The sequence below is a fragment of the Monodon monoceros genome, unplaced genomic scaffold, assembly GCF_005190385.1.
Source record: "Monodon monoceros isolate NGI ecotype Baffin Bay Population unplaced genomic scaffold, NGI_Narwhal_1 Super_Scaffold_6, whole genome shotgun sequence".
Lineage (NCBI taxonomy): Eukaryota > Metazoa > Chordata > Mammalia > Artiodactyla > Monodontidae > Monodon > Monodon monoceros.
Genome location: NW_021703783.1, coordinates 67095786 through 67111397, shown reverse-complemented (window position 1 = coordinate 67111397; position 15612 = coordinate 67095786). Strand labels below are relative to the sequence as shown.

At 36.0% G+C, this 15612-nt stretch overlaps 1 non-coding gene across 1 annotated transcript; it reads right to left on the bottom strand.

Moving 5' to 3' along the window:
• Positions 1-3990: 3990 nt before the first annotated feature.
• LOC114886322 lies at positions 3991-4097 on the bottom strand. The gene has a single exon (XR_003791325.1). It is a non-coding gene; the product is annotated as a U6 spliceosomal RNA (small nuclear RNA).
• Between the last annotated feature and the right edge of the window lie 11515 nt (positions 4098-15612).

Here is a 15612-nt window from a genome sequence, read left to right as displayed (position 1 = left end):
TCTCTATAGAAAAGGGAGAAAGAAAGAAAATGAACATTTCTCATTATATCTTCCAACTTTCTGAATCTCAGATCATAATGGTAAATCCAAAAAAAGCCTTTTTCTAAATGAGTGTATATTGAAGTAAGTTATCAGAAGAGGGTGAAAGAGAAAAAAAGCAAGTAAAAATACAACCCTAAGGAGTTATTTGGTATATTCTGCTTCTCACCAAGTTACATTTTTAACTCTGTGTAGTAAGAGAACATTAAAGTGAATTGCTAAAAAGATATTTACATTCAAGTTGCGCTTGACTATTTGGATAGAATAAAAATTGATTATTTGGATAGAACAGAAATGCTGACCAACCCAGATCTTTGTATACTGGAAGATGAAACTCTTCCTACACATGCCTGTGCAGATTTCAGGGTACAATGCTTACTAGATTGTGCAAAAAGTTCCTCCTAAAATGTTCCAGATTAGCACATGTGCCACGATACAGTAACTCCACAATTCACTGTCCAAACCCTGACAATTTTAAAAGTGAAATGGAGAGCCCTTAATAATTAAAGTAATACAAGAATCACAAAGTGGGTCTGTCTCAGTCACAAATGAGTATTTACTCACTATGGCCCCAGCTATTTTGTAGATATATTTACCCAATCATGAAATTACCTCCTAGTTTCTTTAACCCCATGAGTTATTATTTATTTGTTAATACACTCTGTCATATGGACTCCATTTCATCTTTTTTGTGTGTTTCTTTTATGACATACTTTAGTCTGATTTATAATTACTTAAAAGCTATAATGCTCATATTTAAAATATATCTAAGATTATTTATTTAATATATGCTAAGCACTGGTTCAAACTTATTTCACAGCAATATTGTGAAATAGGCATTATTCAAAGCAGAGGCTCTGAAAAAATTATGTTCATTACCTAAGGATACCCTGTCAATAAGAGGATCCATATTCTAATCTGGGTCTTTTTGACAAAAAGGACTAAACTTTTAGCCACTGGGCCACCTGTCTCATTCCTTCAACTCATCTGGAGTTGTAGATTTAGCTCTACTGAGTGATCTTCTATATCAATAACCTTAAGGTTATTGTGTTTCAGATTTATATTATCTGTTAAATAATCAGGATGGAAAACAAAACCACCTTGGAGATAGCAAAATGCAAACTGTCCTGGAGAGCTGGCTGCGTTATCTGAAGGAAAGAACTACCTAGCCAAAATTATGACCATCTCATTCATTCATCCATTCAATTCATTCAAGCAACATTCCATAGCATAGAGATATATTAATTAACTCAAACTATTAAATACTAGGTAACAAGTTTACAAAGAAGAACAAAGCATACTCCCTGCCCTCAAGGAGTTCACCGTCTCTGTGGGGCTACAACTCACGATTATAAAGTACGTGTTAAATGAAATAATAAAATATTACGGGACCATAGAGAAGAGGTACAGTCTAAGGGCAGGAGTGAGTGTGAGCGGTGTGGCCAGTGGGAAAGAGAGGTCAGGTAATGATTTCTAAAGGAATCTCAGATGCAGTTGCTTTGGCTTTCATATGTGTGGAACTGGCAACTTTTCAATCTGATCTATTAGTTAAGGGAATCCCCTGAATTCACCTGAAAGCACAACCTTGTTTTCATCTCCCAAATATTCAGTTACATAGTCACACAAATAAAAAATAAAGCTACTATATGATCTGCATCTTTATTCCTGCCCTGCTACTAGGTTCATCAGTACCGCTTTTTAAAATTCCATATATATGCATTAGCATACGGTATTTGTTTTTCTCTTTCTGACTTACTTCACTCTGTATGACTGACCCTAGGTCCATCCACCTCATTACAAGTAACTTAATTTCGTTCCTTCTTAGGGTTGAGTACTAGTCCATTGTATATATGTGTCACATCTTCTTATCCATTCATCTGTCAATGGACATTTAGGTTGCTTTCATGTCCTATTGTAAATAGTGCTGCAATGAACACTGTGGTACATGACTCTTTTTGAATTATGGTTTTCTCAGGGTAAATGCCCAGTAGTGGGATTGCTGGGTCATATGGTAGTTCGATTTTAGTTTTTTAAGGAAACTCCATACTATTCTCCATAGTGGCTGTATCAATTTACATTCCCACCAACAGTGCAGGAGGGTTCCCTTTTCTCCACACCCTCTCCAGCATTTATTGTTTGTAGATTTTTTTGATGATGGCCATTCTGACCAGTGTGAGGTGCTACCTCATTGTGGTTTTGATTTGTATTTCTATTATGATTAGTGATGTTGAGCATCTTTTCATGTGTTTGTTGGCCATCTGTATAACTTCTTTGGAGAAATATCTATTTAGGTCTTCTGCCCATTTTTGGATTGGGCTGTTTGTTTTTTTGATATTGAGCTGCATGAGCTGCCTTGTACATTTTGGAGATTAATCCTTTGTCAGTTGCTTCATTTGCAAATATTTTCTCCCATTCTGAGGGTTGTCTTTTCGTCTTCTTTATGGTTTTCTTTGCTGCAAAAGCTTTTAAGTTTCATTAGGTCCCATTTATTTTCGTTTTTATTTCCATTTCTCTAGGAGGTGGGTCAAAAAGGATCTTGCTGTGATTTATGTCATAGAGTGTTCTGCCTGTGTTTTCCTCTAAGAATTTTATAGTGTCTGGCCTTCCATTTAGGTCTTTAATCCATTTTGAGTTTATTTTTGTGTATGGTGTTAGGAAGTGTTCTAATTTCATTCTTTTACATGTAGCTGTCCAGTTTTCCCAGCATCACTTATTGAAGAGACTGTCTTTTCCTCCGTTGTATATTCTTGCCTCCTCTGTCATAGATTAGGTGACCATAGGTGTGTGGGTTTATCTCTGGGCTTTCTATCCTGTTCCATTGATCTATATTTCTGTTTTTGTGCTAGTACCATACTGATTACTGTAGCTTTGTCTTATAGTCTGAAGTCAGGGAGCCTGATTCCTCCAGCTCCTTTTTTCGTTCTCGAGATTGCTTTGGCTATTCGGGGTCTTTTGTGTCTCCATACAAATTGTAAAATTTTTGTTCTAGTTCTGTGAAAAATGCCGTTGGTAATTTGATAGGGATTGCATTGAATCTGTAGATTGCTTTGGGTAGTATAGTCATTTTCACAATGTTGATTCTTCCAATCCAAGAACATGGTATATCTCTCCATCTGTTTGTATCATCTTTGATTCCTTTCATCAGTGTCTTATAGTTTTCTGCATACAGGTCTTTTGCCTCCTTAGGAAGGTTTATTCCTAGGTATTTTATTCTTTTTGTTGCAATGGTAAATGGGAGTGTTTCCTTAATTTGTCTTTCAGATTTTTCATTGTTAGTGTATAGGAATGCCAGAGATTTCTGTGCATTTTGTACCTTGCTACTTTACCAAATTCATTGATTAGCTCTAGTAGTTTTCTGGTGGCATCTTTAAGATTTTCATGTCATCTGCAATTAGCGATGTTGATCATCTTTTCATGTGCCTCTTCGCCATCTGTATGTCTTCTTTGGAGAAATGTCTATGTAGGTCTTCTGCCCATTTTTTTATTGGGTTGTTTGTTTTATTGATATTGAGTTGCATGAGCTGTTTGTATATTTTAGATATTAACCCCCTTGTCAGTCACATCATTTGCAAATATTTTCTCTCATTCCATAAGTTGTCTTTTCATTTTGCTGATGGTTTTCTTTGTTCTGAAAAAGCTTTTAAGCTTGATTAAGTCCTGTTTATTTTTTCTTTTATTCCTTTTGCCTTGGGAGACTAATCTAAGAAAATATTGCTACAATTTATGTCCCAGAATGTTTTGCCTGTGTTCTCTTCTAGGAGTTTTATGGTGTCTTTTCTTATATTTAGGTCTTTAAACCATTTTGAGTTTATTTTTGTATATGGTATGAGGGAATGTTCTAATTTCATTGATTAACATGTAGCTGTCTGGCTTTCCCAAAACCACTTGCTGAAGAGACTGTCTTTTCGTCATTGTATATCCTTGCCTCCTTTGTTGTAGATTTTTTTTTTTTTTAATACAGAACACTTCACAAATTTGCATGTCATCCTTATGCAGGGGCCATGCTAATCTTCGCTGTATTGTTCCTATTTTAGTATGTGTGCCACTGAAGCGAGCACTGTTGTAGATTAATTGACTGTACATGTGTGGGTTTATTTCTGGGCTCTCTATTCTGTTCCATTGATCTACATGTCTGTTTTTGTGCCAATACCATGCTGTTTAATTACTGTATCTTTGTAGTATTGTCTGAAGTCTGGAAGGGTTATGCCTCCAGCTTTGTTCTTCTTCCTCAGATTTGCTGTGGCAATTCTGGGTCTTTTGTGGTTCCATATACATTTATTTTAAAGTGATAAATAAAGCATGTTCTTTGACCTCAGAAAAATTCTAATCAAAATAAGTACAAAAATGAGTCAGAGGGTAAGGATGTGATTTTGCCACTCTTGTCAAGCAAGCTATTCAAATCATTACAAGTATGTGAACTGAATAGGCTGCAAAAAAAAAAAAAAAAGATGGTTCAGTGATCTTTGAAGTTTAATCTGGCACTATTGTTGGGGATTTATATCAATATTTCAGGCCAATACAAAAATTAGAAATGTTTTACACATATCTGACTTCTAGATTTGTTCACAGGTTATGGGGATGGTATATGTATTCTGGACTGATGTATTTGAAAAAAACTACTGTGTCACAAAGGAATGGGAAAGAGAATAAAGAGCTCTATGAATTGTAAACTGTATCTTACATATTTTGTCTGCATAATGATAAAAAAGAGCCATATTCAGAAAAAATCCTATGTTTGCTTTCAAACAATTTTAAAAGATCAATTTAATGTGTAGGTAAAAGGTGTGGGGAGCGATAAGCATTACAGCTAATCACTTTGAGAAAAAGTCCAATGTACAGAGGAAATCAATACATTTCCATAGCAATGGACACTTTCCATTTAATTATACCCATGGTCCTAAATCACCTGACGGCAGGAAGTTTCTTCCTTTTTTATTGCTGTCATTACTACTTAAAAGGTTTTCCTGATACAAAGTCAGCACTCAATCAAGACTTGTTGAATGAACTAAATAAGAATAAGGTTACAGAGTCCCAGACTGGTTTTTTGTGTTTAAGAAAAAGACTTGCAAATGAAAGATACCACTGACAAAGTATTTCTAAACTTCAGAATTTTGAATCCAGCCTAATGCAGTTTGTACCAATATCTCCCTAAATTGAGTATCAAAAGCCTTACAAGTGCATAGAGATTAGAATTTTAGTAAATGTTACTGTAAGAATATAAATCTTCTATATAAAACATTGTTATATTACCTTATTTTGCAAAAGAAAAAACTATATGTGAAACAATCAATCTGTTTGTTCAAATGTTTGTTTTAGGTTTGTTCAAATTTGTTCTAGGTTTTCTTTTTACTTAAGTTTTTTAATAAGTTAAAAATATTTTTTATTATAAACTGTAGAATTAAGTTAGTCCCTTTTGTAGGCATGTAAACAGAAATGTAATTATTAAAAGTACACAGGTGGAAGATATAATGTATACTAAGATGTGTTTATGTCTAAAAACATTTTTGTAAAAACAAGCACTGCTATCCAGGTAAATATTAAATACTCTGTCTTAAAATGCATGATATTTAAAGATATAATTTGCCTTCTTTTTAAAAAATTAATACCATCTAATTTGGGAAAGCAGAGTGGGGGCTGTTTTCTTATCCCAAGGTAGACAGAATTTTGACAGGGGCAGGAAATGTGCTTGCACTCCCTATTGTGTAGAAATAATCCTCTTTTTAAGGAATAGTCTTGGCAGCAGTGTTCAGGTGGCTGTGTAGACTGATCTGTGCTTCCTTACCAAATCAGAACAAAAGAGAAGAAAACACATTTTAGCCATCATGCTGCAGATAACTGAAATGAAAAATTACAAGGCAAATTGTTTTTGGCAAAACAGTTTCCTCCCCAGAACTGAGTATCAAAATGTGGTTTCCATTTTTCCACTAACATGTCACAAGTTCCACTCTGGGTGACGTCTGAGATCCTGATTCAGGATGTGGACTAGGAGGGTCCAGGTCATGGTGACACTAACCAAGGTTGTTAGATTTATTAACATATTAGTCATCTTGCTAAAAAAAGTTTATATAAAATGGGTGTATAGCATTGTCTCAACTTCTGTTTCATTATTCTGATTTTAGTTCAATTATATAATCTAATTTGACTGAATCCAAGAAAATAAATTATAATTAAAGAGTAGTTATAATTTGCATTTAGGTAGATAAGGAAAAGAAAAAAATTAAAATAGATACCTGGAAGGTCAGTAGGAACTATGTTCTTGTAAAAATTCAACTTTCAATCTTGAATTTCAACAATCTTGAATTTAAATGGAGCTTTAAACGTAGCTGTATGGACAAAAGAAATAACTATATGGTAATTAAGGCTGTCCTCTAGTTTCTAGCACTTCTGCTCCATGCAGCTCTTTGCATCAAAATTTATTCACATCCAAGCTTATTTATCTTTTAACTATCATTATATTTAAATAGATTAGTAAAAGAGACAGCTGGAGTCCAATGAGAGATTGCCTTAATCAGGAAACATTACACAGAAGCAACAACAAAAAAATTAAGGCTAACAGTCCTACATAGCCAAGTTTATTTATCCTTAGACTATCAGTAGATTAAAATAGGTTAATAAAATAGACATCTGATGCCCAATGAGAGGTAACTTTAATCAGAAAACATTACATGAAAGGAAAATGGTAAAAGGAATAAGATGAACTGGTGCAAAAATAAATTTATTATATCAAGATATTTTTTAAAGCATTGCTTGTTTACAACAGCAGTCAATGCCCATTAACAACATAATAATCTTCATTTTTGATGACTGAACCTTAATTCTGCTACTGAAATTATGAGTTTAAAAAATGATTAATATAAGTTTCCAGTAAATAGTTTTCATCGCAGTTTTTGTAGTGCCAAAGAACATTTCTTGGCTCAGTGTAAACATGTATATTATAGGAAAATGAATAAAGTTGACATCCTTTGGCACATTACACAGTAAAAATTTGGATGAGATAAACACTTTATGGTACAGATATAAAACTTGCTCTAAGGCCTTGGCATGGATTTAGAAAGGTATAGAATATTGTACGTCATTTTAAGGACTTCCTCTTTTACTGAGTAGAGCTATTATAAAGTTTTGAGCAGAGGAGATTCTGGTTAGATGTATGCTTTAACAGAATCATGCTAATTGCTGTGTTGAGACAAGCAGAGACACAAGCAATTCAGTAAGAACAGTGTGGCAAGCTTGTAGCTGTGAATGTCATGAGAAATGATCAGATTCTGTATTTATCTGTACTTTTAAAAATAAGAGTGAAGATTTCTTTACCAATCCTATATAGGGTGAGACAAAAAGAGAAAAGTCAAAGACCACAGCAATGTCTTGGGCTGAGCACTGGAACCGTGGGGTTGCCATCGACAAAGATAAGTAAGGCCATGGTGGAATGGATTTGGGGGGAAAGATGAAGAGTTCAGTTTTATACTCATGAAGGTGAGATGATTATTCAGCACTCAATGTATGCACTGCTTCCTAAAATCATGTAGCAGGTGTTCATTGTAGTTGCTGTTTACTGTTGTTGGTTTATTTCTCTGGTTCTTTTGCTTTTCTGCCACATTATCTGTTTCTTCATTTGCCTGTTTTCTAAGGGTTTTTTTTATTGGAGTATAGTTGATTTACAATGTTGTGTTAGTTTCTGCTGTACAGCAAAGTGAATCAGTTATACATATACATATATCCACTCTTTTTTACCTAGTTGTTCTTTATCGTCTGCTGGGTTCAGTACACAAATATGTAAAGAGGATCTAAGGTCTAGGAAGATTTTTTTCCACTGGAGCAGATTTGCATTTGCTTATGCAGGTGGCTGGGGTCATCAGCAAACTAGAATGACCTTAATACTATCAGAGACTGAAATTAGAAATTGCACTTCTTCAATCCTTCAATCCTTGCAAATACGTTTCACCCTTATTTGGGGGGTTTAGACCATAAGGATCTTAATCAGAAGCCTGCGTGATTTACCAATGCCCCTGGCAAGCCTTGAAACCAATCTGAATTTTTCTTTCTGTAAACCTTTCAAAAACTTTTCTCATCTGTTTCTTGGCCTCTCAGTCACCTCTTCCAGAATTGGCAAATCCCTGTAAAGGAAAAATGGTGCTAAATACCAAGTTCACACCTCTAGGTTTTATTTCTTTTACTTTGGAATTTGGCCCTATAATTTCCTTGATTGCATCCCATTATGATATTATACACACACATGCACACATACCACACTTTCTTAATCCATCTCAGTACAAGGGTTGACCCAAGGTACCATTGCCCTTACTGGAAGCAAGACTCCTTGGCCATTATATATTTAAAGTAAGTTTAAATCCAGATTTTATACCTATTAAAGATGGTGGAAAGATAAAGGTTTAACAAGTGCATAAGCTGAGATGTTTCTTTTATTTAAAAATTTGTTTTCAATCCTATTCTCAGTGGTAGGATATACCAAGAAATAGATAGCCAAGATGCCCACTCTCCTGGAACTTACATTCTAATACTAGAGGAGGAGAGAAAAGACCAACATAACTGTCAGATATCACCAGTGCTATGACGGCTTTTAAGGAGGGTCCTGTAATACAGAGCAGGTAGCAGCTACTTTACATTGAATGGTCAGGGAAGAATTCTCTATGGAGAGGACACTTAAGGTAAGAATTTAAAGACAAGAACAAGTCATGTGGCAATATTCCTTGAAGTGCTGAGCAGAGTTGTATGTGCTTGAGAAATAAGAAGGGGCAAGTGCATCTGTACTGTGTTAATTAAAAGAGAGAATTGTAGAAGAAGTTGAGAGGTCAAGTAAGGGCAAAATCATATAGAGCCTTGCAGGTCAAGATAAGGAATGTAATAAATAACACATATGCCTGTCTAGGTTTATTTAAGACACCAAACTACCAACGAAATGATGAAGAGAAACAAAAAAGGTAAACTCTTGCCTGCTGGAAGCTCATCAAAAACAATGAGAAAGGGTTTTTAATATATCTTTCAACTCAAATATTTCTTTTTCCTCTCATAATGACTTCTAAACTGATCTGATATTGGGTTAAACCAGTGGCCTGATGTTGCACAGTCATTTTCTTTTTCTCTTGGAACCAAAATAAAATGAGAGGAAATTAAAAGGCATAAACCTAGAAGGAACAAACCACCATTCTCCAATCTCCAGTGTAATAACCGATCTAGGCAAGATCATCAATGCATGCTAAAAGTAAAAAGTTGCTGCAAAGAGAAAAATGCACTTCCTCATTGGCCATATCTGGCAGCCAGCCTCCCATGGCAATCTATGATAAAGCAAGAAATGAATTTTCCAGATCCAGCAAATACTACCATGCTTATGTTGTCAATGATAGCTTTCTGTTCCATTAGGATCCCTAAGGATCATAAGAAATTGCACTCAAACATGCCTTATGCTCTCTTTTCTCGTGTGCCACTGTCCTTCAAAAAGTTTTTACTCGTTACAAATTAAACCAGGACACTTATCTCATCTTAAAGTGACATGTGTGCACATGTGTGTGAGTGTGTGTGAGTGCTGTGTGTTCACTTCTTCCCAAGCAGTCATACATACAGAACATCTCTCAAGTAATACCACTTTTGGAATATGTGGTTTTGGAAACAGAAAAGAAGAAAAAAAAAAGATATTTCAATGTCATAATGGCAGGTGGTGATTAAGGAAAAAAAATTAATATTAAATACAGGATTGTAATATGACAAGGTAATGAAATGACTAGGGCCAGGCCGCATGTCTAGCAAGATGGGTGGTGCAGGAGTCCAGCTATGAAACCTTGACCTGTCCAGGGCCCGGTTGAGATTTGATGCCATCTACTGGCAGTTTTCTGTTATAGCCTAAATATCAATGAAGATGATTCTGGGTCCTTGAGTGGAGGACCCTGCTATCTCCTGCTTAGTGTGAAGCCTAGAGTCCTGGAGGGCTCTCCTCCTCGCCCGCCCAGCTCTGAGCAGGCCCCACGTTTATGACGTAGGAAGGGTCTCTGTGCTCCTGATGCTACCCCAGCAGGTGCCTGCTGGTGTTTATTATTTGGTGCAAACCTCATGGCGGAGGCAGGCAGGTTTCTCAGTTCTCTCGCTCTAGTCCCAGTCTTAGGTAAGCCCTGTGCAGTTCATCTTGAGGGTGGGGTTTTCTCAGCTTTCCTTCCATCTCCCCTGGTGCGTAAGGATGGTGAGTCTTCGGCAAGAGTGAGTTTCCTGCCCCCCTCCCCCCAGCAGCGTGGCTTTGCGTCACTACAAAAGTACAAAATCTTGACCATTGAGCGTTCTTCCTCTGCCACTGTGGAAGGAAGACTTTGCTTCCTATGAGAGAAGAGTATGGATTTCATGCCTCTCCTCCAGGAGCTGCTTCTTCAGGACTCCTTTTCCTGATCCTACTCTTTCTCATATGCACCCAGCACGGACCTGTATTAAAAAGCTGGTGAGGAAGCTTAGGTGACCTTTGTGTCTTGGGTTTCTAGGGATTCTAAATTCTCTTGATGACCCACACAGAATCTTTGAAAATTTATTAAAATTTCAGTTGTTTCCTTTTTATACATATTTATGTCTACCACTTGTGCTCGCTCTTACACTGTACTGAAAGGCCAAATAGTTTGCATGTCCAAGGTCTATTTGGAGGGGCTTGTCACCCTTTGGAATTCAGTTTACCTAGTTACCTTACGACCTTGGCTCTGTGATGAGCCCAGGAAAGTTATGATTTCTTAGATTATCCTCCTTTTTCTTTTAATGTTAGAGTAGGAGCAACATTCTCCTGAGATCTTCTACAGATTAGTAGATTTGGAAATTACACTAATCATACTGAACTCTCATTACATATCTGTCAGTTTCACCTCTATAAGTTTCTTGTAAACAGTGCATTTTAAAATTCTCAATGCCTAGTGGTTTTTATTTATTGTATTGTTGTAATAAGCTGTTCACACGCCTGTCTCTCTGACTAGACACCTTTGAGTAGGTGACTGAGTCTTATATGTCCTTATAACTAATCCTTATAATAACATAAGGACTAATATCTATTGAGTGTTTGCTACGTAACAGACCCTGCTATAAATTCTTCATATACATTTTCTCATTTAATATCATTACCAACCCTATAAAGTAGGTATTATAATTCTAGTCTTTTAGTTTAATAAGCAAACACAGACAGGACAGGCATAGGCTCTTGCTCTCAGAAGAGCCCTGCACTTGGTTTAAAGCTCTACTGTCTCCACCTTGAAATTCTTAATTTTATCTTGGAACGTGAAGTCCGTGAGACAAGGAAGCATGTCGGTGAGCAGTGAAGATAGGCCTGGGGATACAAGGTGCAAATTAGTTGGGGATCATGGGCCCGACAGGCACACAGGCGTTGAGCAACTGGCCTTGTGGCCCAGCACACAGCATCCAGACTTAGAGCAGTCTGTGGTACATGGGATCTAATGAGGTGAGGTCCTTAAAACAGGTATTCCATGAAAGAAGAAACTCAAAACAGCAGAAATGCTGACCTGCTGGCCTTGAAGAAGCAACAAATACTTTCTGAGCCACCAATGGAGAGAATAGCATCTAGAAGCTGAGGGCCTCAGTTCTAAAAGTACAAGGAATTGAATTTTGCCAGTAACTTGAATGAACTTAGAAGAGGACCCCAAGCTTCAGATGAGAAGGCATGCTGGCCAAAATCTTCATTGCAGCCTTGCAATCATCTGAGAAGTACTGACCCCTGACACACGTAAACCACAGGATAATAAATATGTGTTACTGTAAGCACTATTTGAGGTAATTTGTTATGTAGCAATAAAAAACTAATACTACAGTCATGAAACATGCTAAAACATAATAACAGTGAGGTCATTATAAAAACATTAGCGCCCACAGCTTTTATACAGAACTTAAAATCTTAATGTTTAAATATTTATTTTCAGTTACTTATGATGTTTACACAAATATAAACACACACCTATATACATATATTCCTATACTTGAAAAGCCCTAAAGTGAAAAATTCATTGCATTCAAATAACAGCTGTTAAGTCACAAAATCCAACATAGCTTGGCTCCAGGTCAGGCCTATCCCAGAATTTCTAAGCATCACAACTCATAGGCACTTGCCCATTTTAAAACCATGGGTGTATCAGCATACTCCCTGTTCTATCTTAGGTCACGTGCATGAATTCAAGACGAGATGTAACACCGCAATTCTGTGTAAATAGCAGGTGAGCTGTTGATAGAAGATTTTTGAAGTTTGGACAGATGAAAACTATAAAAACCAGGAATAATTTTATGCAGTTTGCATCAACAGAGAATAATTTATCAGGGAAGAAAGGCCATAATTAATTGCAGGAATTAAAAAAAAATCATAAACAGGAGGGATCAGAGATTTAAATCTGTCATATTGGGTTCCTCATCTGCTCTGAACTGAGACAGAGGGGTCTGGCAGTCACTGACTCAACAGAGAAGCCAGTGCACTGGGGAGCCACAGTTTTCTCCAGATAGAATGGGTCCAGCCAGGAGTCCTATGAAAATATGATACTCCTACCTTTATGACGTTGCAGGTATACTAATGGTGCTGCTACCACATGGGGACTTCATGAAGCATAAATACCACAGAAATACCTGCATATAATCACAAGGTATAACTGGAGAAAGGGTAATTTGGTTATATGGATGTCAAGCACAGAAGAAATAAAATTTATTTTAAAAGATTCAATAACAGTAATGCTAACAATAGCTAACATTTATTAAACACGTAGTCTGTACTAGGCACTGAACTTAGTTCATCTCAATTAGTTCCTACTGTAGCCCTATAAAATAGAGACTTACGGTATCTCCATTTTGAGATGAGGATCTAAGAAAAGAGAGGTTAAATAAGTTGCCAAAATAGATCACAGAACTAGGATTTGACCCCCCAAAGACACTCTCTGGTCTTTTGAGATCTTACTTACTTTTCAAGAATGTATCTGAATATGATCAGTGATATCCAGGACAAGTAGGACAGCACCTAGCATAACCAATCGCATTTGCCTGACTTTCAAACACATGTAGTTAATTGACTTTTTTAAAAGATAAACTTTTAATTCTGTAATAATTTTAGATTTATAGAAAAGTTGCAAATATAGTACATGGAATTCACCTATGCTCTTTACCCATTTTCCCTAATATTAACATCTTGCTTTCTCTTGGTACATTTGTCAAAACTAGGAAATTATCATTGGAACATCATTATTAACTAAATTACAGGCTGTGTCAGATTTTTAAAAACACTTTATTTTTTAGAGAAGTTTTAGATTCACAGCTTGAACAGAAGGTATAGAGGCTTCCCATATACCCCTGCACCTAAACAGGCAGCAGCCTCCCGACTATCAAGTGGTATATTTGTTACAATTGATGAACCTACATTGACACATCAGTATCATTCAAAGTCCATAGTTTACACTGGGGTCCACTCAGGGTATACATTCTATGGGTTTTGCAAATGGATGATGGCGTGTATCCACCATACAGAGTATCATACAGAGTTTCGCTGTCCTAAAACTCCTTTGTGCTCTACCTCCCCCCTCATCTCTCCCTCCCCCCTCCCCCTCGCAACCACAGATCCTTCCACTCTTTCCATAGTTTTGCCTTTTCCAGAATGTTATATAGTTGGAATCATACAGTGTAGAGTCTTTATAAATTGGCTTCTTTAGCTTAGTAATAGGTATTTAAGGTTTCTCTGTGTTTTTTCATGACTTCATAGCTCATTTCTTTTTACCACTAAGTAATATTCCATTATCTGGATGTACCACAGTTAATTTTATTCATTCACCTACTGAAGGACATTTTGGTTGCTTCCAAGTTTTGGCAATTATGAATAAAGCTGCTATAAACATCCATGTGCAGGTTTTTGTGTGGACACATCTTTTCATATGCTTATTTGCCATCTGTATATCTTCTTTGGTGAAGTGTCTGTTCAGGTCTCTTGCCCTTTTTTTACCTGGATTATTTGTTCTCTTATTGTTGCATTTTAAGAGTTCTTTGTATAGTTTGGATAACAGTCCTTTATCAGATATGTCTTTTGTAAATATTTTCTTCCTGTCTGTGGCTTGTCTTCTCATTCTGTTGACAGTGTCTTTCACAGAGCAAAAATTTTTCATTTTATTTCAGTCTGGCTTATTAATTCTTTCTTTTATATGTCATGCCTTTGGTGTTGTATCTAAAGAGTCATTACCAAATCCAAGGTCATCTAGATTTTTTCCTGTTATCTTCTAAAAGTTTTTCAGTTCACATTTAGGTCTATGATCCACTTTGACTTAATTCTTCTGAAGGCTGTAAGGTTTGTGTCTAAGTTCATTACTTTTGCATGTGGATGTCCAGTTGTTCCATCATCATTTGGTGAAAAGACAATCTTTTCTCCAGTGTATTGCCTTTGCTCCTTTATTAATTGACTATATTTACATGGGTCTATTTCTGGGCTCTCTATTAAAGAGGCAGGTGTATATATAAATATATATGTGTGTGTGTGTGTGTGTGTGTGTGCGTGCGTGTGTGTGTATATAATCCCTAATATATATACCATTGGGGATTCTTCTGTAAGGAAGATTTGTCCCTATCCCCATTCATTCATTTAATCAATATTTCATTTATATAAATGTATATTCATATCTATTTTTTTGTACTTTGAATTATAATCTAATACTGCTTGGCTTATTTTGTTGCTAAAACTAACCCAGTTTTGGTCATTGAGAGCATTTTTAAATTGGCTCCTGTTGTTACTTTTATATACCCCATCTTTTTTTTTTTTTTAAGCTTATCTTCACTCTCTGGCAATACATGCATGATATGCCTTAGTGCTAGAATCAGCCATTTCGTCAAGAAGCCCTGGTTTCGTTCACTGTAAAATGGTACCTATTGTCCTTTGAACACTGATACTTTATTTTTCAGAGGCCATTCAAACGCAACAACTCCAAAGCCAATTTTACTCCCAAACCCTGCCCCTGTAACACTGTTATTAAATTCTGTTCCTTCCTATTCTATCACAGTAAATGATATACAGATCTTTCTGTTACCCAAATAAAAAAATTTTTTTTTTCAGAGGAAAAAATACAGTAGTGATCTTATGGCCAGCCAGCAGAAAACAAGTTCCTGAGGACATGGGCTTGGGGCATAAGATTTCTGTATATGTGAGAATGTGTGAATGTGAGAGTGTGTGTATGTGTGTGTATAAAAGCTATCACAAAAATGAGAGGTTATTAGGAGCAGATTAAAGGGTTGGCCAACCCACCAGGCTTAAGATAGTTTATGTCAATAAATAACTGATGAACCTAGCATTTTATCATCAAGGGATCCATACAGAGCAACTAAAGGCCAGTATAAAATTGAGCATCTAAATATATATACATTATGCATCAAGTCACTCTTTGGGAAATAGAACTATGAACATATGTATCCTTTTCACAAATTACAATACAGTTTAGAAGGTAAGAAAAACATACTTAAACTGACAGCAAATAACACAGTATGCAATGAAATTAGGTGCAAACCTGATGACTCTAAAAGCTCTAAGAAGTGAGTGAAAAGATATTTCTAAGCTATTGCTCAAAAATTTTTATTGTG